The 22,054-nt window shown below is 45.6% G+C and overlaps 1 pseudogene; it reads right to left on the bottom strand.

The window, feature by feature from the left end:
- Window positions 1-2,476: 2,476 nt before the first annotated feature.
- Window positions 2,477-22,054, bottom strand: part of LOC145348223 (cytochrome P450 2K1-like) — a 30,762-nt pseudogene continuing 11,184 nt past the window's right edge.

The raw sequence follows: 22,054 nt of genomic DNA, 5'->3' as shown, positions 1-22,054 counted from the left end.
ATACCCTTCCTGTTTCTCAGCTCCACCCATAGGGCCTCTGTAGACAAGCTCCCTAATCTATCCTGCCAGAGTACTGCTGTAACATTTTCCCTACCAACAATGCCACTCCCCCACCTTTTATCTCTCCACCTCAATCACGCCTGAAACATTGGGACCCTGGAACACTGAGCTGCCAGTCCTGCCCCTCCTGCAGCCAAGTTTCACTAATGGCTATAATGTCATATTTCCACGCGTCAATCCATGCCTTCAGCTCATCTGTCTTCCCCACATACTCCTGGCATTGAAATAGACACGCCTCAAAACATTATTTCCACCACACTCAACCCTTCCATTTGTGATTTTGCTTGAACTAACCTGTCTTTTTACCTCCGCTTCCCTATCTGTACTGGCACTCCGGTTCCCATCCCCCTGCAAATCTAGTTTAAACACTCCCCAATAACACTAGCAAACCTCCCTGGAAGTGTTTTGGTCCCCTTGTAGTTTAGGTGTAACCCATCTCTCTTGTACAGGTCCCACCTGCCCCAGAAGATGTCCCAATGATCCAAGAATCGGAAACCCTGCCCCCTACACCAGTTCCTCAGCCACGTGTTGATCCACCCAAGCATCCTACTCTTACCCTCATTGGCATGTAGTACAGGTAGCAATCCTGAGATTACTACCCTTGGGGTCCTGCTTTTTAACTTCCTTCCAAGCTCTCTATACTCTCTCTTTAGGACCTTCTCACTCTTCCTACCTATGTCATTGGTACCAATGTGTACCACGACATCTGGCTGATCACCTTCCCACTTTACAGCGCTGTGCACGCAATCAGAGACATCCCTGACCTTGGCACTTGGGAGGCAGCAAACCATGCGGGAGTCTCTGTCCCAACCACAGAACCTCCTGTCCGTACCTCTGACCATTGAGTCCCCTATCACTATCGCTCTCCTCTTCTTCCTCCCACCCTTTTGCACTGCAGAACCAGACTCAGCATCAGAGTTCTGGCTGTCACAGCTTGTCCCAGATAAAGCATCCCCCACAACAGTATCCAATTCAGTCTACTTGTTGTGGAGGGGAATGGCCACCGGGGAACCCTGCTCTGCCTGTCCTTTCACATTTCCATTTTCTCTCCTTACAGTAACCCAATTTCCTGTGCTCCGCTGCTTAGGTGTAACTACCTCCCTAAAGCTACTGTCTATATCCTTCTCATTCTCCCTAATTAGATGGAGGTCATCAAGCTCCTTCTCCAGTTCCCTAACAAGCTTTGCTAGCAGCTGCAGCTGGATGCATCTCTTGCAGGTGTTGTCATCAGGGATACCGGAGGTCTCCCTGATCTCCCACATCCTGCAAGAGGAGCATTCCAACATCTTGCCTGGCATCTTTTTTTAACTCTGGGGAAGCAAGAATAAACTCTCTGAAAAGAGAGAGAAAAAGAACACCTACTCTCCCCTCTGCCTGTTCTTGCCGAAGCCCGTTATGAGCCAAAGCCCTTCAGCCTTCACTCTGCTCCCTCTCACTACGCTGCCTGCTCTCAACACTGCCCGCTGTATAGAGTGGCCTACTCTTTAAATCTCCCGCTCACCAGTGGCTGACATCAGGCGCCTTCACAGCCTTGACAGAGAAAAAAATCTCAACCTCCCAGAATCCCCTGCAGCCGACTTCTGCTTCTCTTAGTTTAAACCTCGAAAAGAAAAACCCGTGAAAAATTGGAATAAATAAATAAAACACCAGTACTTTGCTTACCCTCAGCACTCCTGCTAAGAATCTCTCCCTCTATGTCGTGCTCCAGCTGAACAACGTTCTCTATGTTCTCAACTTCTCTACGTTAAAATCCATCTGCCATTTTACCACCCATTCCACCAACCGAGCGATATAATTTTACAGATTACAGTTATCCTCTACACTATCCACTACTTGGCAAATCTTTGTGTCATCTGCAAATTTTCCAATCCTTTTGTAAGGGTGTCTATCAATCATTACCCTTTTTGTCCTGTTACTAAGCCAACTTTTGATCCAGTTTGCCACATTACTCTGTATCCCTCTCCCTTTTATTCAACACTTCCCCAACCAAAACAAGAAACCTATATGCCGAGCATTGCAAACTACCACAAACTCCAAAATAAAGTCCATTCAGGCAGTTCGCAATGATATAATTACTCTATCGGAGGATGGTGATTTTGTATAGGCTGTTTCCTCATTTCAGGAACCTTTTCCTGTGTAATCTCCAGAGAATCTGGAAGACCCTGCTGCTAGCATGGGGGTCCCTCTTTGATGGGCTGCAGGTAGCTGGTGCCACTAATGCTGCTTCCTCCCTTGGGTAAACGACTCTGACTCTGAAATTTTAGGCTTAGGCAACACCAATAGGGTCATCCTGACAGTTTTGTTTGTGGGGCTTTCCACTTTTGATGTGATGTTGTGACCAACTGGTCAGTAAATCTCCTCCAAACCAGCTCATCTTTGGCCTGTATTGTATAGGACAACCGCAAGTTCAACAAAGTTAGCTGGTATCCACTTCTTCCCAGAAGTGTAATTCCTGGCCAGAGCAAAGTCCTCTTTTTGAAAAGTCCCCAACTTTGCACTTCCTGTTCTTCTGTCCCTCTTGCTTCTGCTCAACCACCTCTCGGGTCTTCTTCAACTGCAGCATTTCGAATATGGTTCATAATTTCCAACTGAATATCAACAAAACCTACCAGCACTGGGTGGCATGTGGTATGTTGTGATACACACTCAAATTAATTTATCCACCACTCTGGAGACCGCTCCCCATGCAACGACTTCAGAGATTGTTTCAAGGTCAGTATTGCTTGGTGATACGGTACTGAATTCACATGTCTGATTCCATGGTTCTCCATGTACCTGGCAAATATTGCATGGAGTTTGTATAGCAATGATTTCACCAATGTGGACTTCATGGCCATGATCTTCAGCCACTTAGAGTCAGCCAGTACCAGTAAGAGCACCTGCCATGCAACTGGACCAAAGTCAATATGATTCGTTGCCACGGTGACTGGCGCCATTCCCAAGCATAAAGACGTGACAAGGGTGATGCCTACCATACAGAGGTGTAGGACTCAAATAATCCCACTTTTTCTTCAACTTTTGCATCAACTTTCAGCCGTCAAAAATAGCTTCTTGCTATTGGTGCACCTTTCCTCTCAATGATGAGGAAGTGATGACTCCCATACCTCATACTGAACATCTATCCAATACGGACATATACGGCCAAAATTCTGGGTAGTTTATATTACTTGACCATGATTGGCAATGGTATGTTTCCACTTGGTATCAGGGGGATTAGCAGGGTAGTGTTATGGGGATAGGGTCTGGTGGAATTGTTGTTGGTGCAAGATGAATGGACAAAATGGCCTCTTTCTGTACAGTAGGGATTCTATGACCTCCCTCCCAGGACTAGATCCTGCCTGGCTCATAATCAGACCATTCTGAGTGGCATTCCACACCTGGTTAGCAGTATTTGGAACTTTACCTTCTTGTGTGAAGTACATTATCTTCAGATTCTTGCTGGCAGCATCTTTATCGCCAGGCAAAGGCAGCCTTGACAGAGCTTCCATATTGCCATATTTATTGGACTGGCGGTACCAGATTTTCTGTGAGTAGGTTTCACCTTTGCAATCGAGTTGCTACCATGGAAGGTATTCCCGTGTACAGTCCTAAAATGGATGTCAAAGGCCTATGTTGTGTCAGAAGTATGAAATGCCTGCCATGTAGGGCATGATAGAACTTCATGATTCCAAACATGATGCCCAAGCCTTCCTTTTTCCACCTGAGCATACTTTTCCTCAGCCATTGTCAATGATCTTGAAGTGAATGTGATGGGCCTTTCCTCCCTGCTTGGCATAACACAGGACAGGACAGCCTCAACGCCATCGGATGAGGTTTCACATGAAAGCTACAGTGAAAACTTCGAGTTGACATGAACTAGCACTTCCAATCGCTTCACAGCCTGTCTTACTGCCAAAGAGGCCTCCTCACATTCTTTGGTCTTCTTCCTTTTCCCAGCAAAGGATGCATCGGTTTCAACGCCATCATCAGATCTGGAATGAACTTTCTGCAGCAATTAATGAGTCCCAAAAATAATCTCAAATTGGGGCACATATATTTTGGTCTTGGGGCGTTCATGAAGGCCATCTTCATACACGCCGTATGTAATCCATCACCATCAATTGCATGCTCCCAAGTATTCATTGGAGTCTTTAAAGAACTTGCATTTCTCTCCTGTGACTTGAAGGCCATGCTTCTGCAACTTCTTGAAGTTAGGTTGATTGGCCATGGAGACGCGTTTCATAGGAATAATGGTGTTGAAGGGTGAGCTGTAGTCAATAAATAGGAGTCTGACGTAGGTGGCTTTGTTATCTAGGTGTTCCAGGGTTGAGTGTAGGGCCAGGGAGATGGCGCCTGCTGTGGACCTGTTGCAATTGTAGGTCAACTGTAGTGGATCCAGGCAATCCGGGAGGCTGGAATTGATTCGTGCCAAGACTATCCTTTTGAAGCACTTCATAATGATGGACAGAGCCACCGGATGATAGTCACTAAAGCTGCTTAGCTGTTCTTTGGTACCGGAGTGAAGGTTGTCTTCTTGAAGCATGCTGACTACTCTTGCTAGCACATGGTACTGGTAGCAAACCTGAGATTACTACCTTTGAGGTCCTATTTTTTAGTTTAACTCCTAACTTCCAAAATTCTGCTTGTGGGACCTCATCCCATATTTCTACCTATATTTTTGGTGCCTATATACACCACAACAGCTGGCTGTTCACCATCCCCCTCCAGAATGTCCTGCAGCATTCCAAGACATCCTTGACCCTTGCACCAGGAAGGCAACATACCATCCTGGGGTCTCATTTGCGTCTGCAGAAATGCTTGTATATTTCCTTACAGTCGAGTCCCCTACCACTATAGCTCTGCCACTCTTTTTCCTGCCCTCCTGCATATTAGAGCCAGTCATGGTGCCATGAACCTGGCTGCTGCCACCTTCCCCTGGTGAGCCATCTCCCCCAAAGTATCCAAAACGGTATATCTGTTTTGGAGGGAAATGACCACAAGAGACCCCTGCACTGCCTTCCTACTCTTCCTCTGACTGGTAGTCACCCATTCCCTATCTCCCTCAGTAATTTATATCTGTGTTGTGACCAACTCACTGAACGTGCTATCCATGACTTCCTCAGCATCATGGATGCCCCAAAGTGAATCCATCCGCAGCTCCAGAGATATAAAGCAGTCCAATGGCAGAAAGGCAGCAATGTCTCCACCCTTCACTGATTGCTCCTAAGCTCCGCCCCAACCAAGCCCCTAGGCCATGCCCCTTTGGCATCAGTCAATGCCTGGTGGGCAGTGCCTATGTGTCCCCTGGACATGGGCACTTTGCCCCTTTGGCAATAATGTTAGAAAAATAGCCAGATACAATGAATGCATTCACTTGTGATAGAGTTGTTGATATAACAGATACTTCATACCAGTTAAAAGTCCCCCTTTTTATTCTTAAAGCAACTTTCTCTGGTAAAGTTTGAAATATAAGGAGATTCCCTTAACTGCCGAAAAGGTGAGTCACTGTACCTGTTGATATCTCATGATTATTGCATCGCTCAGAGTCTGGATGTGGTCCTCGTTCAAGGTTTCTTTGGCTTCCTTGCAGAAGTTGTTAAAGATGTTATGCACCTTCTCTTGAATTTCAATGATTTTTTTTGTAATTTGGAATCAGAAATCCCAGAGACAGGTAAGAATTGTACAGGTGAATTGGAGAAAATTAACAAATTCAGGCTTTCAGTTCATGAGTGATGGTTTTGTTCATGTTCAGTATAACGAGTTTGGCTGGATATTAGCCCCAACCCTGTGAATAAGTTTCATAAGTTCATAAGATAGTGGAGCAGAATTAGGCCATTTGGCCCATTGAGTCTGCTCTGCCATTCGATCAGGGCTGATATGCTCCTCATCCCCATTTTCCTATCTTCTCCTCAAAACTCTTCAACCGATTGCCAGTTAAAAATCTAACTCCTCCTTAAATTTACTCACTGCCCCAGCATCACTGCACTTTAGGGTAGCGAATTTCACACATTCATAACCCTTTGTGAGAAGTAGTTTCTCCTGAACTCTGTTTTAAATTTGCTACCCTTTATCCTAAGACTATGGCCTCTTGTCCTAGAATCCCCAACAGTGGAAGCATCCACTCTACTTCTACTTTATCCATACCTTTTATATACCTCACTTTGATCTCCCCTCATTCTTCTAAATTCCAGAAAGTATCAGCCTAAACTGTTCAATCTCTCTTCATATGACAAATCCCTCATCACTGGAATCAATCTAGTGAACAGCTTCTGCACTGCCTCCAATGCCATTACATTTTCCTCGAATAAGGGGACCAAAACTGTGCACAATACTCCAGGTGCAGCCTCACCAATGATTTGTATATTTGCAACAATACTTCCTTACCTTTATATTCTATTCCTTTAGCTATAAATGCCAACATTTCATGTGCTTTCTTTATTATCTGTTGTACCTGCCTGTTAGTTTTCTGTGACTCATGAAAGAGGACACCCAGTTTCCTCTGCACCGGAAGATCCTAAAGTCTCTCCTCATTTAGATCATAAGTCGCCTTCCCATTTTTCCGACCAAAGTGCACGACCTCACATTTATCCAGGTTAAACTCCATCTGCCACATTTTGGCCCACTCTTCTAACCTATCTATATCCATTTGTAAGGATCTTATTGGCTCATTGCAACTTACTGTTCCACTCATTTTTGTGTCACCTGCAAATTTTGCTACAGAGCCTTCTATCCCTGTATCCAAGTCACTAATGTGGATTGTAAATAGCTGGCACCCCATTAGTTACTTCTTGCCATCCAGAAAAAAAACTCATTTATCCCGACTCTTTGTCTTCTGTCCAACAGGCAGTCACCTATCCAAGCTAATAAATTATCCCTAATCCCATGCTATCTAGCCTTGTGAATTAACCTTTTGTGCAGCACCTTATTAAATGCCTTCCAGAAGTTCAGATATACTACATCTACAGGATTCCCATTATCCAGTTTGCGTGTTACATCCTCAAAGAACTCTTTCATCAAACCATGCTGACTCCGATAGATAGTGTTTTGGCTTTCCAAATGTCCTGATATGGCTTCCTTGATAATGGATTCTAACACTTTCCCAACAACAGATGATAAGCTAACTGGTCTGTAATTTCCCACATTTTGCCCCTCTCCCTTGCTGAATATGGGCATTACATTAGCATTTCCTTCCACTGGGGTACCTTTAACATTTTCAAAATGTGGGCGTCATTGGCTAGGCCAATGTTTATTTCCCATCCCAAATGCTCTTGAGAAGGTGGTGGTGAGCTGCCTTCTTGAACAGCTGCAGTCTATGTGGTGTAGGTATATTCATAGTGCTGTTAAGGAAGGAATTCTCAGACTTTGGCCCAGTGACAATGAAGGAACAGTGATATATTTCCAAGTCAGGATAACGTGTGACTTGGAATGGAACTTGAAATGAACCACTGCTGTAACAATTGCACTGTGAGTTTGAAAGCATCTACATAGTGGTAGTAATTTCAGCATTATCCCAACTTAACATTTGCTCTGTGCATTTTCTCACAGAAGATGGCTGCCCTAAATTTATTCCATGTTGATACTGCTCACTAACACAAAGTTAAAAACCCTCTGAACCTAAAGAGTCAGTTGAGAAAATCATTATTCAGACCAATGCACAAGTGAGTAACTTAGCAGTCGACCTCACTACAATAAGATAAAAGGATATTTACATGTAGTGAAGCTGTCCCAGCCAGTCCAGTAGCCTCATTATTCAGATTCATTAGGTTGATAAATAATTCATCATTGTAATGAAAACGGTCTCCAAATATGATTGAACAGACAATATTGCTGACAGCAGAATTAATAATCTGTTTTGTTTCAAATGATTGACCTATTAATAAACAGAAAACTCAATATTGAAAACAAGGCTATGTTTGTCAATAATACTTCAAAAACTTGTTCAGTTGTGAAAAATCACAAATTAAAAAAACAGTGAGCTTACTAATACAGGATTTAATCAAACACGAGAGGAATAGGCAGAAACTACAGTAACTCAGGAAATAGTGATTTGTCAATACAATTAACACCCTGAACATTGTGGGAGAAATGGGCAGCTTATGGAGCAGCTTTAATGTCCTTGAAAGTAATCATACAGAGTGAAAAATATAAGGTGTTTTCATTCCAACACACCCAATAGAAGCAAGAAAACAGGGGGAACAATGAGGTTGAAATTTGCCCTTGGCTGTTGAGGAAAACAAATAGAAGTCCATCTGCACTGAAACAGAGAGAAGGATAAAATGGGTTGTCAATGTACTGTAGCCTATTATATTTATGAGGGACTCACCTTCTCAACCTTGTTCTCACCTGAGCTGCAGTTACCCTTAGGTTAAATCGCCACTAGTCAGCTTTTTCACTCAAAGGGGAGAACAGTCCATGGCTACCTGAGATTATGGCGACTTGACGTCACCTTTATTATATACATCAGTCCATGATGAATATAAGTATTGAAGGAGCCTGTGTACAGGAACAGATAATCATGCTTGTGCTGTGTAAATATCTCATACCACAGCCTGGTCTCTAATCCTCTTACCATTGCGCCAAGGCTCTGACTTGCCAAGAAAATGTGTTTGTCAGTATGCGATAACCATCCCATGTTAAAATAAAATCATGGACAGGCACTTTCCACTTGTCACAAGAAAATTTGAGATCTGGAATGTCAGTCCCAACAGTGATGGTCCTGAACACTGCATTACCAACATAGTTCAGGAATTCAGGGGCCTCACTTAGAACTTCTTTGGGAACATGGAGAGGTGATGTCAATGCATTGGAGGGGGTTTACAAACCTCCAAATAACCCATCCACCTGATCCTTCAAGCACCACCTACTCCTGATGTGACAGAGTCTACAGATTATTTATTGAACTCATCAGCCCTCTCAGAACCCATCGAATGTGAGTGAAAGTGAGTCATTCTCGATCCTGAGGGACTGTCTCAGAAACTATAAGAAGTGCTTGAATGGAAACATAGTGTATGTTTACCTTTACATCAGCAGGAAACATACCACCTTGTGTGGTGTCGACTTTGATTGACAAAGCTGGGAATCTGAATTGTTTCTATCCATTACCCACCAGGAGCTACAACTGAGAATCTCATCTCTATGGAATGTAATTATACTGAAGGTCAGGTGTACAACTCGACCTATTCTGAAAGAGCATCATTCAATCTTTCTGCCCTTTGCCCATTCTCCATTTCTCTAAACTATTCTAGATGCAGTTTCTATACCTGTAGCTGAATATCAAATGTCCTTAAGGCCCATTGACTGAAACAAAGCTTTCATGTTATATTGGTCATTTTGTAAAGCCATACTCTTGTTATAACTTACAAACCAATAAAATGAGATTCTGTATTTGCAATTTACTTTGTAAGAGAGGTTTAAACATTTGGAAGATCCCATTGGTGGAAAGGGCCAGAAAACACAGAAGTTGCTTTCTCCTGATCTAATATAACCTAAAATGCCCAAATTTGATTAATGGTTTGTGACTGCAAAAGGTTTAATGGCAACCTTATTAATGCTGTGTATAGCAAATTGATGGCACATTATGAAACTGGTCTGATTTTCATTCGCACTGTCATCACTGGAATTAAAACTGGATTCTACAAAGACTAATAGATCCAGTAACAAGTTCAGATGTTACCACATAAGTTGTCTTAATGTCATTTGTGGAAGCTCTGTTTTATTCAAAACAGAATCATTCATGTAGATGAGAATTTCAAATCAACAATTAACTACATTTCAGGTCTCTGAGATACAAAGTGCTCACCTTTATGACTCTCCAATATATCAACAAGGAAACTGACTTCTTCAGTGATCTTGTCTTCAATGGATTTCTTGCCCATCACAAAGTTACAAAGAAATGATATCACAAACTTTCTTTCATCCTGCAATTGCTTTCCATCACTAAATACTACACCTGAAAGTGATACAGCAGCTGATTTAATAGTGTACACAGTGAGAGTTTAAGTGAATGGAAGTCATTTTTATTCTTCTGTTTTAAGATTATTTAGACCCCCAGATCTTGATTACCCTTTCCAAATGTGTTTGTTCAATACAAAAAGGAATCATTTAGATTAATGACATCTTATATTGCAGACAGAGACCACTCAACCCATTCCTGCTCTTTCTCCATGATTAGCACTTGGGGCGAATGGGATCAAAGGTTATGGGGAAAGCAGGATTAGGCTACTGAGTTGGATGATCAGCCATGATCATAGTGAATGGTGGAGCAGGCTTAAAGGGCAAAATGGCCACCTCCTGCTCCTATCTTCTATGTTTCTATTCTGCGAATATTTCCCAGCATCTAGCCAATTCCCTTTCAATGTTTCTGATTGAACCTGCATCCACGACCCTTTCAGACACTGCAGGTGAAAACTTACCAAGCAATGACAGTGTTGGTTCATGCGTAAAAAATGGAGCAGTGTCTTACCTCTGATATGCTCGCTGCATAATGCCTTAACTGCTGCAAGCTCTGGGGAGCTTCACATAAATGGCTCACCAACATTTGTTCCAGAATGAATGCAGGGGACTGCGGCCAAGAAGCCAGCACTGTGCTTTGCAGAGGGGGCAATCATCCAATTGCTTAAGAGAGTGGCACAGAGGCAGAAAACCTCTCCGAGAGATGTTCATTTAGTAGGGTGACCAGTCCTGATATGTAGTGGGAACCCTGGTCAATGCAAGTGCACTACAGAAGAGGATGGGACAACAATGTTAGAAGAAGTTGATCTTCTTCACTCAGCAGTATAAGTGAACTACACCCAGTTTCCCACTAGATTCCCTCACACCTGCAACCCTCAGCCACCTTGGTGTCTGTCAATACTAGGCACCATGTTTCCCCCTCAACCCCTCCCACAATCAGCATGTTCTCCCAATAGATGCTCTGCCTCTCACGCTCCAGCTCCCAACCAAGCCCTGCACCCCTCACACCTCATCACCATCTTAAAGGTCCATACTGCCGTCCAAGCTGTCCCTATCTGTGTCATTGCAGGACAAACTAGAGCACAACAGCAACAGTGGGTGCAGCCTGCTGGAGTCATGCCCGGGTTGTGAACACTCGCATGCTACAAGGAGTAGGCCCTCAAGCTGGCCAGGAAGGAGGAAAAGCGTGCCTGCACTGCTAGTGAAGGGGAGTAAGCAAAGAAAGGTGAGAATTTTCAATTCAAATGTTGTCATTCCTCAAATCTCAAGTGAGTAAACAATGTTCCCTCCATGTCACATGTAATGCAATAATGCCATACACCTTCTCTTGCAGGCCAACCACCAGAACAGGCCAGTCTATCCTCATGTCCCCTAGACCCACGGGACTCCAGCAAATCAGAGGAAGATGCCTCACAGCTATCACCTACACTGGGCACAGTGCAGATACCCCGACCTTTGTGGGTTCATAAGTAGGCAGGCTTCTGGGTCACCCAGTGGTGAGCATCTCACAGCTGATGATCCACAGCAGGCACAGGCAGGAATGTACCAGCGGATCAGCAATTAGAGGGATACTGGAGGCTAGGACTCTCCTGAACCCCAGGCTGATGATGTGCCCCCAGTTCCCATCATTCCACTAGAGCTGTAAAGGCAGAGGCCAAAATTCTCCTGTCTCACAGGAATACTAGTGGGCAAGACAGAGAGTTCGATGGATCATTTAAAGATCCATTGAGCTTGGGTGGGAATTTCAGGTCTTCGGGGCATGTGCAGCCTGAGAATCACATCCAGAATCACGAGTCTCAGGAAGGGATGACAGCAGCCCTCCTCAGACTCATAGGCCAAATGGAGGAATCCGATTGCCTTCTATCTGCTTCACTGTAGGGCACCAAATCCAACACTGCAAGGTTGGTGTCCTCAGTAGAGACTTTCATGCAGTCCATGGGAGGAGATCATAGAATCCCTGCAGTGCAGAAGAGGCTGCTTGGCCCATCGAGTCTGCACTGACTCTTTGACAGAGTATCTGATTCAGGCCCTCTCCCTGACCCTATCCCTGTAACCCCACACATTTTACCATGGCTAATCCATCTAATCTACACTCCCTGGGACACTAAGAACAAAGAAAATTACAGTACAGCCTTCCAAGCCTGCACTGACCATGCTGACCAACTTACCTAAAACCTCCTACCCTTCCGAGGACCATATCCCTCTATTCCCGTTCTATTCATGTACTTGTCAAAAGTCACTACCGTATCCGCTTCCACTACCTCCCCCGACAACGAGTTCCAGGCACCCACCACTCTCTGCATAAAAAAATCTGCCTCGTACATGTCCTTTAAACCTTGCTCCATGCACCTTACACCTATGCCCCCTTGTAATTGACTCTTCCATCCTGGGAAAAAGCTTCTGACTATCCACTCTGTCCATGCCTCTCATAATCTTGTAGACTTCTATCAGGTCTCCCCTCAACCTCCAGTCAGAACAAACCAAATTTCTCTAATCTCTGTTCATAGCTGATGCCCTCCATACCAGGCAACATCCTGGTAAATCTTTTCTGTACCCTCTCCAAAGCCTCCATATCCTTCTGGTAGTGTGGCGACCAGAATTGAACACTATATTCCAAGTGCAGCCTAACTAAGGTTCAATAAAGCTGCAACATGACTTGCCAATTTTTAAACCCAATGCCCCGGCAGATGAAGGCAAGCATGCTGTATGCTTTCTTGACTACCTTCTGCACCTGCACTGCCACTTTCAGTGATCTGTGTACCTGTACACCCAGATCCCTTTGCCTATCAATACTCTTAAGGGTTCTGCCATCTAAAGATCAATTTAGACTGGCCAATCCACGTAACCTGCAAATTTTGGACTGTGGGAGGAAACTGGAGCACCCAGAGGGAACCCGTGTAGACATGGAGAGAATGCGCAAACTCCATACAGTCAACCACAGCTAGAATTGGATCCAGGTCCCTGGCGTTGTGAGCAACAATGCTAACCACTGTGCCACCATGCTACGCATGGTGCAGGGTTTTGAGTGCATGGTGCAAGCACTGATGGGATCCATGAATGTCGGTGCAGAGAGTGGCAGGGCTTCTGGATATCACTGTAGCTGCTCCTCCATCCCATAGAAGAGCACAGGAGCCCCCCAAGAACCCAAAGGGAAGAGGATCATTAGGACTACAGTCTGGGGCCCTCCAGCCAATGGACCCTAGGGATCTTTGGTTCATCTGACCACACTCTCACTATGAGTAATTTGTCTCCAGCCTCTGACACGAAGGAGGGCAGCAGTCCAACATCCATGCCACCCAAAAAGCAGGCTTGGATCCTAAAGATTCTGGCTGTCCTTGGGTACACCTGCCAAAGTCATCTCAGGTCAGAGGTCATGGAAGTCAGCAGGCCGCCTCAACTCATTTTGGAATTTTGGGAGACACCGAGATATCATGGGAGGGTGAGGAAGATTAAGAAACGTAGGCACTTATCAGGCCCGGGTGAATATAGGCACTGTTGCAGTAAGGTCACATTTTGTTTTGAATGTTTGACATTAAGTTTCACTTCATTCACCCATAGAGCCTCCACAGAGTCTGCTCATGCCGCCAAGCTTGGAGTACCACTGCACTCATCTGGCACCTCATTCCTGTGGAGTGTGACAATGGTAGTGCTGTGCACCTTCCGTGCCCTTGCCAGCCCCCACTAAGGAAGGCCACTCCCTCAGCTGTTATGTGGACAGAAACCCAGGAAGGAGTACATGGGAAGTGCTCCCTGTATACCAGCCTTCACAATCCTCACAGGAAAGGTTGAGAAGCCCTGCAAGTGACCTGTTCCAATGCCTCTACACAAAATGGCGATTCTGGGAATTCTAAGCTGACCCCGAGTTTAACCTATGCATTCTCAGAGGCTATTTCCCCGGGTTGAAATGGTCGCTACGAGAGGACACAGGTTTAAGGTGCGGGGAGGAAAGTACAGAAGTGATGTTAGGGGTAAGTTTTTCACTCAGAGGGTGGTGAGTGAATGGAATCGGCTGCCGTCAGTGGTGGTGGAGGCGAACTCGCTGGGGTCTTTTAAAAGACTTCTGGATGAGTATATGGGATTTTATGGGATTGGGGGTTATAGATAGGTGTTGATGTGATCGGCGCAACTCGTGGGCCGAAGGGCCTGTTTGTGCTGTAGTGTTCTATGTTCTATGTCCCCCAAGTCCTCTCCAGTGTACCCTGAGCAGTTCACACCATATTAGGTGTTGGCTGCCTGAGTGCTCACCTCCAAAACCACCCCTGGAGGTGAAGGTGCCAGTTTCGTGCTTCTGTAGACCTGCAGTAAGTGACAGTTCTGTGCAAGTTTAATATCCGAAGAGCGTTCTTGCTAATGACGTGCTAATGTATTAAAATAGACTTTCTGTAGTCCGGCAGTCTGGGTGGCATGTTGACACAGTGTTTAGCACTGTTGCCTCACTGTGCCAGGGACCTGGGTTCGATTCCTGGTTTGGGTCACTGTCTGTGTGGAGTTTGCACGTTCTCCTCATGTCTGTGTGGGTTTCCTCCGCGTGCTCTGGTTTCCTCCCACAGTTCAAAAGATGAGCTGGTTAGGTGCATTGACTCGAACAGGCGCTAGAACAGTGGCGACTAGGGGAATTTCACAACAACTTAATTGCAGTGTTAATGTAAACCTTACTTCTGACTAATAAATAAACTTGTAAAACTTTTTAGCTTGGTTTTAGACCACTCCAGCATGAGGGGAGATCAGAACTTCAAAACTTGCCGATGTAAATTGCACCTTCCCGACTTTGAGCAATTTATATTAAAAAAAAGCTCATCTTCTCTTTGATTCTTTCACCATATTCTTAAAAATTAATTTGACTGTTAAATGTGAGAAGATGCCACAATGGAAGAAGTCAGCACAGTGAGGATCTCGGTTTGTCAATCTTATATTGGGCAGAATGAAAGTTTTCTCTTGAGGATTGTTGTTGCTGTGGTGGAAATATTAAATTATAAAAGTCCTACATGAATTGTTGGTGCTATGGTGTTAGCTTTATAATGTCTGTGAGATTTCCATGTTGATTCCATGTGTCTGCTATTCAGTCATTAACATTATGTAGATGTGCGTAAGCAAAGAAGACAGTATCTTTGATTAGCATTGTCAATGTAGGTGGTTTGGCTGATAAATAAATATTGACAACACAGCAGGTTTTTAGCTGCAATCTCAGCAGTTTAACTAAGGTTTGTGTGGCTCTGTTGTTAATTCAAGTACTGACCACTAACTCGGCATGATAGGAGGAAGGTTGATTTGGTTCTTGACATAGAAGGTGAGACTTTTCCTGACTGTGTTACAATTAAGAATTTACATAATGACATTAATTGATTGTATCTTTTATATTTGAATAGATAGAGGAACTACATCCAGCTAGTTTAGTCCATAGTTCAGCTATAGCTGCTTCTCTTCCCCAAATAACAGTGTGGACTGGGTGTTTGAACTTGTTCAAAGTTGAGTTCATCAGTCTCTTTTTTAATCAATAAATGGAGTCAAAGATTATGGGAGGCGAGAAAGTGGAGTTGACGCAACAGTTCAGTTTGATTGTATCGAATGGTGGGAAGAGGCTCAAGGAGTTGAATGGTTATTTCTGCTCCTATTTTGGATGTTCTTATGTTTGTAGTACTCTTGGTTCTCAGACACAAACTTCTGGTTTCAACTCCCACTCTAGAGTTTCAGCACAAAAATCAATGCTGACACTCTGGTGCAGTGCTAACAGAGCACCGTATTGCCAGAGGTACTGTTGTGCTTTGGGAATGCTGCATTGCCAGAGGGGCAGAAGTGCTGACAGAGCACTGCATTGCCAGAGATGATGTAGTGTTGAAAGAGCACTGCGTTGCCAGAGGTGCTACAGTGTTGAGGGACAGCTGCATTGCAGAGGTGTTGCAGTGTTGACGGAACCTTGCAATGCCAGTGGTCCTGCAGTACTGAGGGAGCACTGCATTGTTGGAGACTCTGCAAGACTAAAGGAGTCCCGCGTTACCAGAGGTGCTGTGGACCTGAGGGAGTATTGCATGCAGTACTGAGGGAGCACTGCATTGCCAGAGTGTGCTGTAATGTTGAGAGAGCACTGCATTGCTGGAGGTGCTGCAGTACTAAGTGAGCACTGCATTGCTGGAGGTACTGCAATGTTGAGGGACCACTACATTTTCAGAGTTGCTGTGGTCTTGAAGAACAAAGAGCAAAGAAAATCAACAGCATAGGAACAGGTCCTTCGGCCCTCCAAACCTGCACCGACTGTGCTGCCTGACTGAACTGAATCCCGCATCCTTCCCAGGATCATATCTTTTGTTCCCATCTTATTCATCTATCTGCTTCCACTACCTCCCCTGACAGTGACTTTCAGGCACCCACTACCCTCTGTGTAAAAAAACTTGCCTCGGACATCTTCTTTAAACCTTGCCTTTCGCACCTTAAACCCATGCTCCCTAGCAATTGGCTCTTCTACCATGGGAAAAAGCTTCTGTCTATCCCCCTGTCAATGCTGTTCATAATTTTGTTGCGTTCTATCAGATTGCCCCTTAACCTCCATTGTCCCAGTGAGAACAAACCAAGTTTCTCCAACATCTCCCGATAGCGAATGCCCATCATACCGGACAACATCCTGGCAAAGCTTTTCTGTATCTTCTCCAGAACCTCCACATTCTTCTGCTAATGTAGCAACCAGAATTGAACACAATAATTCAAGTGTGGCCTAATTAAAGTTCTATAAAGCTGCAACATGACTTGCCAATTTTTAAACTCAATGCCCTGGCCAATAAAGGCAAGCATGCAAGCATTTTGCCGTAGACGCTGCAATGCTGAGGAACACTGCTACGCCAGAGATGCTGCAGTGCTGAGGCAGTATGTCATTGCAGGAGGTGCTATAGCGTTGAGGGAGCACTGCATTGGTGAAGGTGCTACAGGATTGAAGGAGTACTGCAATGCTGAGGGAGTAGTGCATTGCCAGAGATATTACAGTGTTGAGGAGCACAACATTGCCAGAGGTGCAGCAGTGTTGAGGAAGTACTATATTACTACAGGTACTACAGCATTGAGGGAGTATGTATTGCCTGAAGTGCTGCCGTACTGAAACAGCATTGCATTGCTATAATGACAGATTGTGATAATGGTAGTCTGGGGGATATGTGGACTGTGATATTATAGATTGTGGCAGTGGTAAAGCGAGGGCTATGAGATTACAAATAGTCACACTCAGAATCATATCACCGTGTAAATGGCAGTCGAACAGCAGTAGATATTATTAAATCAGGCCAATATTGGGGAGTATGGTGATCCCCGGAAAACTTCAGAAACAGCAAATGGATAATTGATATTCAACATTTGAGGTGAGCTCTTTGATGTCTGATATTAGTTGCAAAAATATTGTTAACAAAGACAACCTCATCATCAAACACCACCCATGTGACACAACAAATGGGTTTATTGTCTTAGCAAAGCTGGCATCATTAGATTTACCACAATATTGGCTGAGCTGGAGAGTTTCAGCTTTGAAGAGAGGCTGGTTAGGCGAGGGTCCTTTGGGAAGAGAAGGCTGGAAAGGGAACTAATTGAGGTGTATAAAATTGCGAGGAACTTTGATACGGTAGATAGAAAGGTACTTTCCATTGAGTAGAGTGATCAGTAACACTCAAGAAGTTTAACACCATCCAGGACAAAGCAGCCCAATTAATTGCCATACCTTCCACAAACATTCAATCTTTCCACCCTGATGGACAGTGGCAGCTGTGTGTACCATCTAAAAGTTTCTTTGGACAGCAACTTCCAAACCCACGGCCATTATCATCTATGAGGACAAGAGCAGCAGACCTGGCAACACCACCTGGAAGCTCCCCTTCAAGCCACTCAACATCCTGAACTGGAAATATATGGTTGTTCCTTCACTTGTTGCTGGGTCAAAATCCTGGACTTACCTCCCTGACAGCACTGTGGGTGTACCTATGTCTCAGGGACTGAGGCAGTTCAAGAAGGTAGCTCACCACCACTTTCTGTAGAGTAACTAGGGATGGGCAATAAACAATGATCTAGCCAGTGATACCCAATCATGTAAATGAATAAAAAATAAAATACAACAGGGGACAGAGATTTTAGGCAAGGATCAGGAGGTCTAGAAGGGAATTTGAAGAAAACCTTTCTTCCCAGGGAGTGGTGAGAGTATGGAACTCAATGGAACTCACTGCTTGAAAGCATGATAGAGGTAGAAACCCTCACACCATTTAAGAAGCCCTTAGATAAGCATTTGAAGCACCATAACACACAAGGCTATAGACCAAGTGCTGGAAAATGGGATTAGAATAGATAGGTGTTTGATGGTCAACACAGATGTGATGGGCCAAAAGGCTTTTTCTATGCCATACGCCCCATATCGCCTCACCACATAGCATACTCTGATATAGTAAAAAGGAGGTGTGGCAAATGTCATGTTGATGGTGTAAGTGAGAACAAAACTGGATATATAAAGATCAGGAACAAAGAGAAAAAGAAAGAATCAAAGAGAGAGTGGCAGCTAACATGAAAGGAAATTCAGAAACCTTATTTTAGGCACATAAATACTAAGGGTTAATTAGGAGCCTAAAAGTGCATTACAGATGAAGCAAAGGGAATGGTTCAAGCACTGAAAGAGAATTTAATATCTCACTTTTGCAACATAAAAAGATGCTGCCCGAGTCACAGTGAAAGTCGATGCAGTTGAGGCATAGGTTAGGCTAAAAGACTGGGAAAGAGCAGAGACTAAAGAGACTGACTGTATTTAAAGCCAATCTGTCAACAGAACTGGAAGTGATGTAAGCGAGGGTGCTAAGGAGGCAAGGGTGGAAAGTCTTGGCCATCATCTGATGGTAGGAAAATTAGCAAAAACAAACATGGCCTAAAATGTCACCTTACCACATCGGAACGAGAACTTATTGAATATCGGTATGTGTGACCTCCCGGTGAACTGGTCAGCATGATTCAGGAGGGCATCTTTCACTGTGTCATAGCCGGTCAACACCACCGCCTTCTGTGGGCCAATCTCCACTGAACATACACTTTCGTATTCTCGGAGAGCTAACAAAAAGTTATTTAATAAGATTACACTGTCATTTTCAATGAGCAATAATAAGGATACATCAGGGGAAAATGAGAGAAAATTAACAATAACTTCAGCCTTACAGCCCGACATCCTCACATTAGAAAGCTAGGAGGGTGATTCTCCAAAAGTGCTGAATTGGTGAGAAAACTGGTCTAGATCACGACGTTTCTTCAGTGCAACTTCAGACCTGAATCTTCCCACTCTGTGCAATGCAGAGGTCACAATCGTGAATATCATTAAAAACTTAAGGGTTGGGGCCTATTCATGCCAAAGAGCCTGAAATTGGCAGGCTCAGTGGGAACCTGCATATGCTCACATCGCTGGGAGACTGCTGAAAAGACCTCCCCGCATCCAGATCACAGCCCTTCAACCCCCATAGACATCGCTGGCCCCCACAACGACATACAGACATTGCTGGCCTCATCGGTGGCCCCACAACCCCCACAGACATCGCCGGCCCCCCTCCCCATACAGACACTGCTGGCACCCCCTCCCCCATACAGACATCGCTGGCCCCCTGTCCCCTATATAGATATCGCTGGCCCCCACATAGACATTGCTGGCTCCTCCCCTCTCCCCCCACACACAGACGTGACTGCCTGCTTACCCCATGCCCCCATAGATCCGGATAATGCAGGTACCCCCATCCCTCCAACACACTGACCTCACTGCTGCCCTATAGAGAACTTGCGTTGTGCTAAAATGCACAACCCCAGTGCAGGCATTCCTTCTCTTGAAGGGAAGCCTTGAGTATTGTATCCTTCATTTCCCGCCCCCCACCCCCGGGACACGCAGGTTATCAGTTAGGAGTCCTGAGTATTGCATCCCCCCCACAACTCCCAGACATAGCAGCCTATTGAATGGCAGGCAATCAGCACCCTGAGGGATGCAGGACACTCAACTGAAAGCAGCCTTCAAAATTTCTCACAAGGATTTGTTGTTAATGGGCCCTTGACTGACCACACTCACTGCACCTGCACCCTCCTGATATGCCAAAGCTGTATATAAGCTGCAGGAATGGACACACAGACAGTCAAGCCACAAAGATGTCTGTGTGCAAACCAGCACTCAGATTTGCAGAGGCTGCCATGGAGGAGAGGCATGAGTGGATCTTTTCTGGCCAGGGCCCTAACTCAAGGGGTGGATAATGTATAACCTTGTGTGAGCAGCAACAGTGCATGAGCATCCCACCTGGAACCTACATATGCTTGGCGTGGATCTCAAACCACGCCGAGACACCTGAAGGGCATGCAACAAGTTACCCTTCCCCCAGAAACAGAATCTAACCCCTTCCCCTCAATAAGCACCCTTCAGCAGTGATTGCTTTCCCCGAAACTGCCAGCACAATGCCTGAGACACAGGCACGCATTGTGCACCATGCACTGCAATGTATTAATGCTTGCTATCCATCTTATGTTCCCACAAGAAAACAACATTCATGACATATGTGAGACTGCACAGACTGGTGGTGGTGTGCCTGACCTGCGGCATCAAAGAGTGTGCCATGGAGCTGGCAGGGGGTGATGGAGCATCCCGAATGGTCACCAACAGCCAGGTCAGTGTCCAGCATGCAAGTGAGCAGAAGCGAAACCCTCAGGCTAGGTCCTCCTCGAGGTAAGTGTGATGCTGCATAGAATGTTTTACCTCCCTGGCCCTAATGTGTTTTCTTTATTGCAGTTCTGGACCCAGAGGAGCCGGCCCTTCGGATGTTGCCGCTGCCCCCACTGCTCTGGAACAAACTAGCAACAAATCTCTGGATGACACCTCGGAGGGAGGCACCGAAGAATCCTCCGAGAGCAGCACCACTGATGCAGCACTGGCATGTACCACACAACCCACCAACACATAGACGATCGCCACGGTGCGTACCTTTAGTGTTGAGACTTCTGGATCATGATCTGGTGAGCACATCACAGACACTGATCCACATCCAGGGCTCAGGCACACAGAGGTCTGCTGGAGGTCAGGATTCAGCTGTCCCGGAGCCAGCTGCTGGGCCTCTGGGTTTGTTCCTCCCAAGGCTGTGGAGATGCATAATCAAACCCGGGAAGCTGTGGAAGAGCTGTCAGCAAACATGCTGTGACAGCAAGACTATTTAGGGGAGTCCAACAGAGTGCTGTTGCAGGAGGTGGTGCCGGGACAGCGTGCAAACCAAGCCAACACTGCAAGGGTGGCGACCACAGTGGAAAGTCTGGCTCAGGGGTCTGTCCTCATGGGTGACAGGGTCCAGGCCATCCTGGAGACACAACGGGCCAGGGCTAGTGTGTATCTGGCAACCAGGAGGTACACTGTTCTATGGCTATGAGGGCACGTAGGAGACACTGCTGACCATGGCTTGGACTCCCACTGGCATTCTGGAGACACAGCAGGCTGTCGCTGTGAGCCTTGATAACTTAGCCCAGGCTGAGAGGGCTACCAATGAGGGTTTCAGAGCCTGGCTCACTCACAAAATGCTTTAACAGAGGGGCTTCAGAGCTTGGCCTGGTCTCAGAGATCCCTCTCTGAGGGTTCGCAGAGCACAGAGCACTCGGATCTGGGCCTCTAGGACTGACAGAACCAGGAGCTTCTGGGGCACAATCCAGCTACTCTGGCATCCCATTGAGTGTCCTGGGGCCTCCGGGCATCCCAAGAGAGAGGGAAAGGCTTAGGCCCATGCCAGAGCCTTCCAGCCAGGAAATCCCAGATGTCGCAAGACCTTCCAATTTCCCCCTTCGTCACATCGGGACAAGCAGGGCCTGTGAGATGAACAGGGTGGCAATAAAACAGTGCCATCCGCAAGTCAGCCAGCACCCTCCAGGTCCTGGCCACCCAGGGGACATCTGCCAAAGGCATCACAGGCAATGGGGCATACATCACAGCTGGACACCTCCACCTCCAACGTGCATCCTGGGGTAGCAACTAGAAGCAGTAGACCACACAAAGAAACTTGTATTTCACTAAGAGGACACAGGTCACCAGTGGTCAGGGTTTATTCACCTCACT

The sequence above is a fragment of the Carcharhinus amblyrhynchos genome, chromosome 9 (assembly GCF_965287045.1).
Source record: "Carcharhinus amblyrhynchos chromosome 9, sCarAmb.v2.hapA, whole genome shotgun sequence".
In the NCBI taxonomy this organism is placed as follows: domain Eukaryota; kingdom Metazoa; phylum Chordata; class Chondrichthyes; order Carcharhiniformes; family Carcharhinidae; genus Carcharhinus; species Carcharhinus amblyrhynchos.
The sequence above is the reverse complement of the archived record's forward strand: the minus strand, read 5'-3'. Positions and strand labels throughout refer to the sequence as shown.